This window comes from Panicum virgatum, chromosome 9N, assembly GCF_016808335.1.
Source record: "Panicum virgatum strain AP13 chromosome 9N, P.virgatum_v5, whole genome shotgun sequence".
Classification (NCBI taxonomy): domain Eukaryota; kingdom Viridiplantae; phylum Streptophyta; class Magnoliopsida; order Poales; family Poaceae; genus Panicum; species Panicum virgatum.
Genome location: NC_053153.1, coordinates 5,902,565 through 5,917,203, shown reverse-complemented (window position 1 = coordinate 5,917,203; position 14,639 = coordinate 5,902,565).

The window sequence follows — 14,639 nt, the reverse complement described above, 5'->3', positions numbered from 1 at the left end:
AGGAACCTTGGTGTGGCGAAAATCGTCCACCAACGCCAAATACCTTCTAGGATCTAATTCAGGGGTTCATGTGGATGCTTTTGACCAGAAGAAATCACCTAAAACCATCTAGAACAAGAGATCGATCCATATCAAGCAAAATACCTTGAGAGAAGCTTCCCCCGTGGAGAGCTTGAATCCACAGCACCCAAGGGAAGGAATCGAGGAGATGAAGCTTCCCCACGCCGGTTTGATCCGTTCTAGTCCTTGGAATCAAATGGAGGGGGAAGTTTTGGGCTCTAGGGTTTGGAGGAGAACATGGGAGGGGAGAGCTCGGGAGGGAGACTGAGAGAGCTGGGTGAGGGCGTGTGTTCTGGTGAGGGAGTGAGGGAGAGAGATTTAAATGCTGTGGGGCCCAAAACGGTTGACATCGGTCAGACCGGTTGCCGAGACCGGTCAGACCGGTCCGGCCCAGGCTGACAGGAGGTGTTTGGGTTTTGTGCTTTGTCGTGTGAGTTTAAAACTAATGACTTTAATTAACTTAATTACCAGGGATTAACACCTGGGTGTTACAATCCTACCACCTAAAAGAAATCTCGTCCCGAGATTTGATATAAGTGCTAAATGGAAAGTTAGAACTTGATGAGTACCTTGATAGGTTTGTAGCAGTTCCGGACATTTAGTCCGAACAAATTCTTCCGTCTCCCAAGTTGCTTCCCGTTCGGAGTGATTACTCCATTGCACTTTATAGAAGCTGCTAGTGTGATTTCAAGTGACTCGAGTCTTAAAATCGACAATTCTCACCGGGTGCTTGGGATACACAAGATCGGGCTCCAATTGTAGCTCATCTATATCCACAATCTTGGTGGGAACACGAAGGCATTTTCTGAGCTGCGAGACATGGAATATGTTATGCACCGCGGATAATTGTGCAGGGAGTTCCAGACGGTATGCCACTGGCCCACACTGCTCAAGAATGGGAAAAGGCCCAACATAGCGAGGTGCGAGCTTTCCTTTGACCCCGAACCGCTGGACCCCCTTTATTGGAGATACCCGCAAATAAACCTGACCCCCCACTTGGAAGGAGATAGCTTGCCGCTTTTTGTCCGCATAACTCTTTTGGCGGGTTTGAGCCGCTTTCAAATTTTCATGTATAAGCTGAACTTGCTCCTCAGCTTCCTGAACTATATCAGACCCAAAGAAATTTCTCTCCCTAGCTTCCGACCAATTTAATGGTGTCCTACACCTCCGTCCATATAATGCCTCAAAATGAGCCATTTTGATACTCTCCTGGTAGCTGTTGTTGTAAGAAAATTCTGCAAGTGGCAGACATTCATCCCACTTTTTACTGTAAGAGAGTACACAGGCTCGCAGCATATCCTCCAGAATTTGATTGATCCTCTCTGTCTGACCGTCCATCTGAGGGTGATAAGCCGAACTACGAATGAGCTGAGTACCGAGGGCTGAGTGTAACTGCTCCCAGAAGCGTGCAACAAACTGGGCACCTCGGTCAGAAATAATAGTCCGAGGTACCCCATGCAAGCTAAGAATCCGACTGATATACAACTCCGCATAGTGTTGTGCCCTATAAATGGTCTTCACAGGTAAGAAATGGGCTGACTTCGTGAGACGGTCCACAATCACCCAAATAGAGTCATACCCCTTTGAGGTCTTGGGAAGCCCAACAATGAGATCTATACTAATATCTTCCCACTTCCACGATGGTATACTCAGGGGCTGCAAGGGACCAGCTGGTCTCAAATGGCTCGCCTTTACCCTTTTGCAAATATCACACTCAGATACATATTTGGCAATTTCCCGCTTCATCCTCGTCCACCAGAAACGCTGTTTCAGATCTTGATACATTTTATTGCTGCCCGGGTGAATAGAATATCGAGAAAGATGAGCCTCATCAAAGATTTGTTTCCGAAGCTCAAAATTCTTAGGCACTACTAACCGATCTTTGAACCAAAGAATCCCCTCACTATCTCGATGGAAGCACTACACCTGAGGATCATTCTCACTGAGCCGTTGCCTGATCTTATCCATGCCCGCATCATTTTTCTGAGCCTCCACAATTTGATCTCTAAGTGTAGGTGTGAGGGTAAGATTAGTAAGTGTGCCTTCAGATACAATAGCCAGATTTAATTTTTCCATTTCTTGGCACAAGGTTTCATGCACCATTGAGGCTGAGGTGCAACTGCAACTTGCCGTGCGACTCAGTGCATCCGCAATGACATTCGCCTTACCCGGGGGATAATGAATCTCCAAATCATAATCCTTTATCAACTCTAACCACCGCCTCTGGCGCAAATTGAGCTCACTCTAGGTAAAGATATACTTAAGACTCTTGTGGTCTGAGTATATGTGAACAGGATTGCCCAGAAGATAATGGTGCCAGATCTTTAATGCATGTACTACTGCTGCCAGCTCCAGATCATGAGTGGCATAATTCTCTTCATGTCGTCTGAGGGCTCTGGAGACATAAGCGATCACTCGCTGGTCCTCCATAAGGATGCAGCCTAGGCCCGTACCTGGTGCATTACAACAAGTATTAATGGCCGAATAATATCCGGCGAAGGCAAACAAGAATGAGAACACAACCGAGACCCGTACCTGATGCATCACAATACACATCAAAAGGTCGGATAATATCTGGCTGAGCGAGAACAGGGGCAGACGTCAGAAGTCTTCTCAGAGTCTGAAAAGCCTGCTCACATTTGTCGTCCCAATTAAATCTCACCCCTTTCTTGAGTAGTTCAGTCATGGGCCTAGCAATTTTTTAGAACTCCGGTACAAACCGGCGATAATAGCCTGCTAGCCCATGGAAACTCCGGATCTCTGAAACAGACTCTGGAGTCTTCCAATTCAGGACATCCTGAATCTTGCTAGGATCAACAGAAATCCCCTTGTCTGAGATGATGTGGCCCAAGAACTGGACTTCCTTGAGCCAGAAATCACATTTGCTAAATTTGGCATACAACTTGTGCTCCCGCAGGCGCTGAAGCAAAATGCGGAGATGCTCTGCATGCTCTTCCACATTCTTGGAAAATACCAGAATGTCGTCAATGAAAATCACGACGAACTTATCAAGCTCGGGCATGAACACCGAGTTCATGAGATACATGAAATGAGCAGGGGCATTCGTTAGCCCGAAAGACATGACCAGATATTCAAAAAGTCCGTATCTGGTGGAAAAAGCCGTCTTGGGAATATCCTCAGCTCTAATCTTTATCTGATAATAGCCAGAGCGGAGATCAATCTTGGAAAATACTTTGGCCCCGAATAGCTGATCAAACAGAATATCAATCCGGGGAAGGCGATATTTATTTTTGATTGTGACGGCATTCAAAAGTCTATAGTCCACGCACAACTTGAGGCTTTCATCTTTCTTTTTCACAAAGAGTGCAGGACATCCCCAAGGTGACGTGCTAGGACGTATATGGCCCTTATCAAGCAATTCCTGCAATTGTTTCTTTAACTCCGCCAGCTCATTGGGTGGCATCCGGTAAGGCCTCCTAGAAATCGGTGCCGTACCCGGTTGCAATTCAATGGTAAACTCCACGTCACGATCAGGCGGCATTCCAGGCAAATCATCCGGAAAGACGTCCGGATACTCACACACCACTGGTATATCTGCTAGCTTCTTACCCTCAACCTGATTCACCGTAGGTGTCAAAGACATATGGTCTTTCAAATGTAAAGTCATACACCCATGAATGGAAGATTTGATGTGCACAGATTGTGAGGTCGTGTCCAGACTAACTCCCTGACCCTCCATCCAGTTCATGCCCAATATCATATCAATCCCTTGGGTTGGTAACATTATCAGGGCCGTAGGAAAAAAATTCCTTGCAACTGTAGGGGTACTTGCTTGACAAATTGATTGGTGATTAATTTTCCCCCAGGTGAGTGAATATGGTACGGCTTGGGCATACTATCTATCTTCAGCCCTAATCTAGTAGCACACTCCTTGCTAATAAAAGTATGAGACGCTCCAGAATCAAACAGGAAAGTAACAGGATATTCATTTACTGAAAACATACCCGCCATCACTGGAGCTCCCTCAGGAATACCCTCGAGGGTGGTGTAGTGCACCTGTCCTGGCTTGAAGTGAGCCACTTGCTGCTTCTGACTCTGCTGACGAGACTGCTGCCCCTGCTTGGGTGGCATTGGGCAATTTCGTGCAAAGTGACCCGGCTGCCCGCAGTTGTAGCACGGAAACAAATTGGGGCGTACCCCCGGCTGCTGCACCCAGACCTTTTGCTCATTCTGCTGAGGAGCAGGAGGCCTGACTGTCCCCTATGGCTGAGTGTACTGAGGGGGCCTGTATCTGAAGCGTCCCCTCATAAGAGAAGACTTAAATGTGTTACAAACATCAGTCCCAGGAGGCTGATGACACATTTATTACATCAGATGGTTCATTACCTTACAACTCTACGCGGTAGTGAGCAGAGAAGCGCCACTATCGTGAGGATTACATTCCACACACACGCTACGATATTAAATATAAAAAGGAAGTCGTCAGAGTCTTGCGCCATGCGGTATCTCCTGCGGGTGACCCAATCCACAGGCAAGGCTGGGTGCAGGACGGTACCCTACTCGATGTCGTCCGGAACGAAGTCTGAATCTTCTTCTGTAAAAATGAAGAATGGGGTGAGTACAAACGTACTCAGCAAGTCTAACCACACCCACGGAGGGGGAATAATCAGAGTATCATGCACAGGGTAATTCAAGGATAAGGTTATGATATGCACCGAATTGGTTCGGCGAATTGGCCCGATCTTCACGACAGTAGGTTTTGGTAACGGGGATAACTTGCTGAAAAAAATTCAGCGGCGTAAAAGGCTTTACACCTGGCCAAGGTTGGATGCGACCAAGCGACGGGGAGAGAGACACCGAAACCGCGAAGACTTCGACTCGATCTCCGAACGACCGCAGAACCACAACCGGAGCTAATCCACACAAGACGGGGCAGCCGTACTGGAACCCGCAGAGCACGAATTAGTGGATCTCAGAGAGATCTCTCCACAAGTTCAAGAAGAACAAGGAAGAACAAGGGTTGAGTAAGACACTCAAGCAGCTCGGCTGCAAATATCACTGGAATAATCTTAATTCATCAAAGTTGTTCTTGGCTTACAAATAAGAGGTATTTATACTAATAACTAGTCTCTAAAAATAGATGTGAACTGAAAGAGCCACGTGGGAAGGTGGAAGGCCAACTGGTTTGATCATTCATGCAGTGGTCGTCAATCTCCCGCATGTCTTCTGGCCTTTTGAGTGGTCTTCAATGTTTTAATCATAACTCCACCTAGGAACATCCAAAAGACGCGGGACCAGATGCGTTGGAAAGCTAATTTGATAACCTTTCACACCATGTGTAGCATGCTTCAAGATATATTGTAGAGCAATACAGTTTCTCACGGGAACTTGGATATCAGGCTGACTATTGATCTTCTGAACAGTCTGCACCAAAAGCACTTGGCTGCCAAGCTGGAAGCTCTAAAGCACTCCGCACTTAGTGGCATTAGAAAGTTGACTTCAACACCTTTCCAACAAGTACTCATGGACCTTCACAGCTTCTATGAATCAAGAGATATGACTGTTTCTTCATGACAGTTCTGCCAGGCCGAACTGGTTCGACGTAGTTCTCCTCTCTGGTTCAGTCTCGACGTGTCCTTGTCATCCTCCTTGGTGAACCTGAGTAATAGCAACATGCACGATTTAGGAAGTATATAATTCTCATTAATAAATGGAATTTCACAAAGTAGCGCGTGCACCTCTTGTTGTAGCTGTTTAGCTCGGCTACGAGTAATTGGTCCATCGAAGACATGAGCTGGTGCAGCTTGACTTGATGATTGTTCCATCTTGCTTGATGTAGTCGGTATACTTGATGGTGTGGTCGGCGTGGGCATATCATCCTCCCCCCCTTGAAAAAGAGTCGTCCTCGACTCGTCCAATCCAAAGAATGGAGAGAGGTCGGACACATTGAAACTGGTACTCACACCATAAGTACTTGGCAGATCAATTTCATAAGCGTTGTCATTGATCTTGCGTAGAACTTTGAATGGTCCGTCAGCCCGGGGTTGCAACTTGCTCTTGCGCAGCTCTGGAAAACGATCCTTTCGAAGGTGCACCCAAACCAAGTCCCCTGGTTCGAACAACACCTTCTTGCGACCCTTGTTAGCGTGCTTCTCATACTTCTTGGTCATCCTTTCAATATTGGCCCGAGCTCTATCATGAATGTTCTTGACAAATTCAGCTCGGTTGCTTGCGTCGAAGTTCACACGTTCCTGAATGGGTAAAGACAAAAGATCTATGGGAGCAGTGGGTTTGAATCCATATACAATTTCAAATGGACAAAATCTAGTGGTCGAGTGTACTGCCCGATTGTATGCAAACTCAACATGTGGCAAGCTTTCTTCCCATAGTTTTAGGTTCTTCTTAAGGACAGCTCACAACAACATTGATAGTGTGCGATTCACAACTTCAGTTTGGCCGTCCGTTTGCGGATGACATGTTGTGGAGAACAGCAGTCTTGTCCCAAGTTTGCCCCACAATGTCTTCCAAAAGTAGCTTAAGAACTTGGTGTCACGATCCGACACAATGGTACGTGGTACTCCATGTAGTCGCACAATTTCCCTGAAAAATAATTCAGCAATATGGGAAGCATCGTCGCTCTTGTGGCAAGGAATAAAATGTGCCATTTTGCTGAAACGATCAACCACGACAAAAATTGAATCCCTTCCCCTTTTGGTCCGTGGTAACCCAAGAACAAAATCCATTGAAATGTCCTCCCAAGGTGCATTAGGAATAGGAAGAGGAGTATATAAACCATGAGGGTTCAGACGAGACTTAGCTTTGTGGCAGTTTTCGCAGCGAAGAACATGTCTCTCTACATCTCGTCTCAGTTTTGGCCAAAAGAAATGGTCGGCCAGCACTTGCTCCGTCTTCTTGGCTCCAAAATGGCCCATAAGTCCACCTGCATGAGCTTCCTGCACGAGTAAAATTCGAACAGAGCAATCTGGAATACAAAGTTTGTTAGCGCGAAATAAAAATCCATCATGCACATGATACTTTTCCCATCCTTTGCCATTACCACACTTGGCATATGGTTCAGCAAAGTACGAATCAGTGGCATATAATTCCTTTATACTTTCCAAGCCGAGAATTTTAGCATCAAGTTGTGTGACCAAAGCATGACGTCGAGATAAAGCATCAGCTACAATATTGTCTTGACCTTTCTTATATTTGACAATATAAGGAAAGGACTCAATAAATTCACTCCACTTAGCATGTCGTTTATTCAGTTTTAGTTGTCCCTTAAGATGTTTCAATGATTCATGGTCTGAATGTATCACAAATTCTTTAGGATAAAGGTAGTGTTGCCAAGTTTCCAAACTTCGAACGAGAGCATATAATTCTTTATCATAAATTGAATAATTCAAAGTTGGACCACTTAGCTTTTCACTGAAGAATGCAATTGGTCTCTTTTCTTGCATCAGCACGCCTCCAATCCCAACTCCACTTGCATCACATTCAATTTCAAATGTCTTGTTGAAATCTGGAAGTGCAAGGACTGGGGCTGTTGTGAGCTTCGTCTTTAATTCTTCAAAAGCCTTTTGTTGTGCTTCTCCCCATTTGAAAGGTACGTCTTTCTTGGTCAGCTCATTGATTGGAGCAGCGATTGTGCTGAAATCTTTCACAAATCGCCGGTAGAAACCAGCAAGTCCAAGGAAGCTTCTCACTTGGCTCACATTCTGTGGTGGCGTCCATTCGTGTACAGCCTTGACTTTCTCAGCATCCACCTCCACGCCTTATCCTGAAACAACAAAACCAAGGAAAACTACCTTGTCGGTGCAGAAGGTGCACTTCTCAAGGTTAGCGTACAATTTTTGTTCACGCAGGACAGCAAGCACGCTCTGGATATGTGCAACATGTTCTTCAAGAGTCTTGCTGTAGATTAGGATGTCATCAAAATAAACCACAACAAATTTACCAATGAAAGTTCTAAGCACATGATTCATTAATCGCATAAATGTACTAGGTGCATTGGTTAAACCGAAGGGCATCACTAACCATTCATACAATCCAAATTTTGTTTTAAAGGCTGTTTTCCACTCATCTCCTTCTTTCATACGAATCTGATGATAGCCACTTCTTAAATCAATTTTAGTGAAAAAAATAGCACCACTAAGTTCATCAAGCATATCATCTAAGCGAGGAATGGGATGCCTATATCTTACTGTGATGTTGTTAATTGCGCGGCAATCCACACACATTCTCCAAGACCCATCTTTCTTAGGCACTAAAAGAACAGGGACAGCACAAGGGGAAAGACTTTCCTGTACATACCCTTTTTTCATCAATTCCTCCACTTGGCGCTGAATTTCTTTTGTCTCCTCTGGGTTGGTGCGGTATGCAGCCCTGTTCGGAAGTGACGCACCAGGAACCAAGTCGATTTGATGCTCGATCCCTCTCTTAGGTGGCAGTCCTGGTGGTACTTCGTCCGGAAAGACATCTTCATATTCCTGCAAGACATTCAAAATAGTACTCGGTAGGGTAGAGGGTAAGGCATTAGTAGAAAGAAAAGTGTCCTTGTACATAAGTACAAAGAACATGGCATCGGGTTCACTCAATGCTTTGATATCCCCCTTCCTAGCCATCATTACGAAACCCTCTTTTCCCGGTTTCTGGGTTCGTTGCAGCTGTGGGGTTTGATTTGGCTGTGGACACTCTTCCTTACTATTTTTGTGGCTCACTCGCAAGTGGTGCTCGCTCTCGCGCTGTTTCTTCCTGATATCATCTTTCAAAATTTCTTCCGGTGTCAAAGGAAGCAAGGAAATTCGCTCTCCTTTGTACACAAAAGACAGCTTGTTGGTCCGTCCAAAAATCTGAACATCACGATCATATAGCCATGGTCGACCGAGCAGCAACTGGCAGGCTTGCATAGGCACCACGTCGCACTCCACATGATCATTGTATTTACCAACAGAGAATGGTACAGTCACAGTATGACTGACACGCAGCGCACCACAATCATTAAGCCACTGCATCTTGTATGGACTAGGATGACGCCGTGGTTTCAGTCCCAATCTGTCCACCAATTCTTGGCTAGCAATATTGTTGCAGCTGCCATTATCAACGATGATGCGACACACCTTATCTTTGATTAGTCCACGGGTATGGAACAAATTATGTCGCTGCCCATTGTCTGCCTTTTCTGCTGTTACACTAAGCACTCGTAGAGAAATAAAGCAATTATGTTCTCCTTCTTCAGGCTGGATCTCATTCCTTTCCTCCTCAATTTCTTCATCACATATCGGTCCAGCATCTTCCGGATCACTCTCGGATTCCCATTCACCTTTCTCATTCAACAACATGGTCCTCTTGCTTGGGCATTGGGCAGCAATGTGCCCACGGCCGTGGCATTTATGGCATACAATTTCTCTGCTTCGAGAAGAAGATGTAGCTCCCGAGACATTGCTTTGGGCTGCTGAACTTGCAACGGGTCGCTGCTGAGTTGTTGGTGATGACGCTGTGGAGGCTGCCATCTTCGATGGAACAAATGATTGAGAAGACTTGGCTGCAGCGCCTTGAGATCGTCCACCACCATAGGAAGTACTTGACTGCTGTTTGCGCCATGGGGCAGCAATAGAATGACTGCCATAAGATTTGCCACGTGACTCTTGCTGAATCTTCTGCTCTGTTCGCATAGCTTGATCAACAAGATCCTGCAAGGTACGATATGGAAACATCTCCACAAAACCAGAAATTTCTTCATTAAGACCTCCTAGAAATCTTGCCATTGTTGACTCTGCATCTTCTCTTATTCCAGCCCGCACCAACAGTAGCTCCATCTCCTTGAAATACTCATCAACTGATCTCTTCCCTTGCTTTAACATTTGCAACCGGTTCCTGAGATCACGCTGATAGCTAGATGGCACGAATCGCCTTCTCATCACTTGCTTCATCTCCTCCCATGTATTGATATATCCGCGTCCCAAATCACGTTGATTCTCCTGCACTTGGTTCCACCAAGTGAGAGCGTATCCAGAGAGTTCCACCGAAGCAAGATTCACATGGCGCTGAGCTGAAAGATTATGTACTCGGAATATTTGATCACACTGCTCAGCCCATTCAAGAAATTCATCAGGATTCTCCTTTCCAGTAAACTTTGGAATACTCAACTTGACACGAGCGATGTTATCTGGATTGTCATGAGGACGACGACCACGATGGTATTCCCTTTCTTCAAAATCAGCAGGCCGGCGATGATGACGCCGATCAAACCTGCCACCTTGACCGAAAGGATTTTCATCATCATGAGATCCTTCTTCATGATCTTGATCTTCAAACTCTTCGTCTTCAAAATGCACGCGGCGACCATCAGCATTACACCTATGTGCGCGACGCCCACCATGGTAATTATTAAAATCTGCATGGCGACCACCAACAGATCCTTCAGGGCCATCTCCGAAACGATTGAATCCATGGCCGAAACCAGAATTCTCATCACCGGACTCCGCTCGATGACGGTCCTCTTGATCACGACGTGCTCTACGTCCTCCAGCCGCGGGAAGACGCTCATCGAGCAGCCTGCCCATGGCCTCCATGAGTGAATCAGCCATGCGACGCATCTCATCCCGTGAGACAGGGGGTTCCCTATCACCACGGTGTCCACCATGAACACTTGAATCTGAGTCTGCCATGTTAGGAGCAGCAAGAAAAAAAATGTGGAAAGAAAAAAAAATGTGGACACACTCGATCTCACCTCCTACTTACCCAAGTTCTTGCCTGATCTCAAGAACTGTGATGGTGCTGGTGTGACAACTTCAACGGAGGTGGTAAAGAGGTCGTAAGGATTTCAAATCGAAAGTCCCGGTTCAGGGTTTTGGTGGAGCTATAGGTGGCTGAACAAGGAGGGCTACGGTACTGCCAATCAAGTGAAAAAGATGTGCTCAAAAAATAAAAAAAATTGCTGCTATCAAGATTACCACCAACTTGGATATGAAAACTGAAAATTTCAGCAACCAACCGTAACACAAAATTCTTCAGAATCTTTTCACTTGTGCTCTCTCCTTTTTTTTACTGTATTCTTTCTTTCTTCTTTTTTTTACTATTCTTTTTTTTATAACACTAACAGGGGTGCTGATTACAAAAGATATATGTAAACGGTGGTGACTAGCAACTGGAAGAACACAAACACAAGATAACAGTACCGTCAAAAGGGCTATAGGTTTTTTTTTTAGGCTTTGGACTATAGGACAAACAAATATATGTAAAAGATAAACACAGGGATGAATATGTGGATGGTGAAAACTGTAACAGATTGAAAAGGGTGGGAGGGTGGGTGAAAAAAAATGAACCTACCGTGACAACGATAGCTCTGATTACCACATGATATGCACCGAATTGGTTCGGCGAATTGGCCCGATCTTCACGACAGTAGGTTTTGGTAACGGGGATAACTTGCTGAAAAAAATTCAGCGGCGTAAAAGGCTTTACACCTGGCCAAGGTTGGATGCGACCAAGCGATGGGGAGAGAGACACCAAAACCGCGAAGACTTCGACTCGATCTCCGAACGACCGCAGAACCACAACCGGAGCTAATCCACACAAGACGGGGCAGCCGTACTGGAACCCGCAGAGCACGAATTAGTGGATCTCAGAGAGATCTCTCCACAAGTTCAAGAAGAACAAGGAAGAACAAGGGTTGAGTAAGACACTCAAGCAGCTCGGCTGCAAATATCACTGGAATAATCTTAATTCATCAAAGTTGTTCTTGGCTTACAAATAAGGGGTATTTATACTAATAACTAGTCTCTAAAAATAGATGTGAACTGAAAGAGCCACGTGGGAAGGTGGAAGGCCAACTGGTTTGATCATTCATGCAGTGGTCGTCAATCTCCCGCATGTCTTCTGGCCTTTTGAGTGGTCTTCAATGTTTTAATCATAACTCCACCTAGTAACATCCAAAAGACGCGGGACCAGATGCGCTGGAAAGCTAATTTGATAACCTTTCACACCATGTGTAGCATGCTTCACGAAATATTGTAGAGCAATATAGTTTCTCACGGGAACTTGGATATCAGGCTGACTATTGATCTTCTGAACAGTCTGCACCAAAAGCACTTGGCTGCCAAGCTGGAAGCTCTAAAGCACTCCGCACTTAGTGGCATTAGAAAGTTGACTTCAACACCTTTCCAACAAGTACTCATGGACCTTCACAGCTTCTATGAATCAAGAGATATGACTGTTTCTTCATGACAGTTCTGCCAGGCCGAACTGGTTCGACGTAGTTCTCCTCTCTGGTTCAGTCTCGGCGTGTCCTTGTCATCCTCCTTGGTGAACCTGAGTAATAGCAACATGCACGATTTAGGAAGTATATAATTCTCATTAATAAATGGAATTTCACAAAGTAGCGCGTGCACCTCTTGTTGTAGCTGTTTAGCTCGGCTACGAGTAATTGGTCCATCGAAGACATGAGCTGGTGCAGCTTGACTTGATGATTGTTCCATCTTGCTTGATGTAGTCGGTATACTTGATGGTGTGGTCGGCGTGGGCATATCAGGTTAGGTTTACTTTTGCGGAAAGCAACGTTTCATACAAGGGTTCATTTGAAAGAAAGGATTTTCAAAACCAGTTTTCTTGTACCAAGTAACACGAGGGGTTGATCCACACAGGATCCAAGTTTTAAGACTGCTACCGGACTCCTCATCCACCGTAGCACACGGCACAACTGCCGGACGCATTTCCAAAATAACTCACGCCAACCCATTCCAAGGTAAATACTAGTTGTGAGACCACACCGTAACTCGCCCAGTACCGTGGGCACGGCTATTCGAATAGATTCTTAACTCTGCAGAGGTGTGCAACTTTACCCACAAGCGGGGTACCACAACTCGATCACCTTAGTGTCGGTGCAGATCCCAACAAAGCCATTACGCACCTTAGCTAGACCTGACTAGCCATCGCGGGATTATCCCTTTTCCTTAGTCACACGGGGCTTATCCCTTTTCCTTAGTCACCCGTTTCTCTCAGCTCTCCTGATGGCTATCAGACTAACTAGTGGGATTTATGCTAAGTCGTTGCCCATTCAACGGTCGAGTGGTTTGCACGAAAGTGGAGTTAGGTGAGATGTAACACCAACTCGGTCCTTAGTTATGACAAGATGGATATCTCCCTTCCTTGCTCTGCCATACAGGCACGAGCACTCCAATTGGCAAATCATTCAGAAATGCCATCCATCCCGTCTAGTCTCGTCTTTTGAAAATCCACTTTTATCCCTTCCCACACACACCCCTTTTCTTTATAAAACAAGTTGTATAAAGTGGCAGGTCCTAAGCGTTCTAGTATCGATTAACGTCCAAGCAAAATCAGACATTAATCTAGGTGGTCAAGGAATGGTTATCACAAATCAAGGGGTGGCTATCCAACCGTGTTTTCATGCAAGCAAAACATATGCAGATTTGTAAAACAGGTCAATGGGTTGTGTTTATAAAACTAGGACAAAACATGCATCAAAGGATGGGATTGAACTTGCCGTCTTCGTAGCCTTCGGGGAGGTCCTGTCCTTCGGGCTCGGGGTTGCGGAACTGGTCCTCGTTCACCTGCTCGTAGTATTGCTCGTTGGTGGGCTCTCCTTCGTTCACACCGTGGTCTATGACGCATGCAAACAAGCACACAATCAAGACACAGAAAAATAAAAATTTATCGTTGAGCTCGAATCGGAAACACATAAGATATGGAGTACGGAGTAATATTTTCGAGCAGTTTCCTAATGGCATGGTCAAAACTAAGTTATGAAAGTCGTGGTAAAGTTTTGGGTTGATTAGAGTTCATTTGATGCATAAAATGATAGGTTTTATAAAGGTTCAGGGGCTAGATTAGGAATCAGAGACCTAGTTGTAATTATTCTCGAGAAGGCAGGGGCCTGTTTATAATTTTTGGAAACATATGGATCATTCTGGAAAGGTCAGGGGTCTATTTAGAATTAAGTTTATACGAGGGGAGGGTTTATTTTGAAAAACTAAAGGGGAAGGGTTTCTTTTGCAAAATGGCTAAAAGGGGGAGGGACTCTTTAAGAAATAGAGAGAAGGGGAGGGGCTTAAGGGCAAAATGGCCACTCTTTCCCCTTCCTCTCGACGCAGAGCAGGGGAGGGGCATTTGGGGCGTCGGCGGTGGCTCTCGCCGGCGGCCCAGGGCACTGCGGCGACGGGAATCAGGGGGAAAAGGGAGAGGGAAGCTTGTGGGGTTGATTCCCCCCTTGTTTTCAGGGAAGGGGCCCGCGAGGAGGGCAGCCATGGCGGCGGGCGGTTCTGGCCGGCGTGGCGGTGGCGCTGCAGAGCCTGGTGACGGCCGGGGTTAGGGGGAGGAGCACGAGGGAGCCTCGGGGAGTTGATTCCCCCGCTCACCTTGGGTGATGGCGGCCTGTGAGTGGCCCTCCACGGTGGCGGGCAGAGCTCGACGACAATGGTGGTGGCGGCGGTGCTGGGAGCTCGGAGAGAAGGGGCACAGGGGTGGTGTGGCTCGTGATGGTGGTTGTGGAGCTCGGGGGTGCCCTCCGGCCCCTTTTATAGGCGGCCAAGGCGGTGGAGATGGGAGCGGGGCGGTGGCCGGCGGGGCAAGCTCTGAGGGCGGCGTTAATGGTGTGGGGG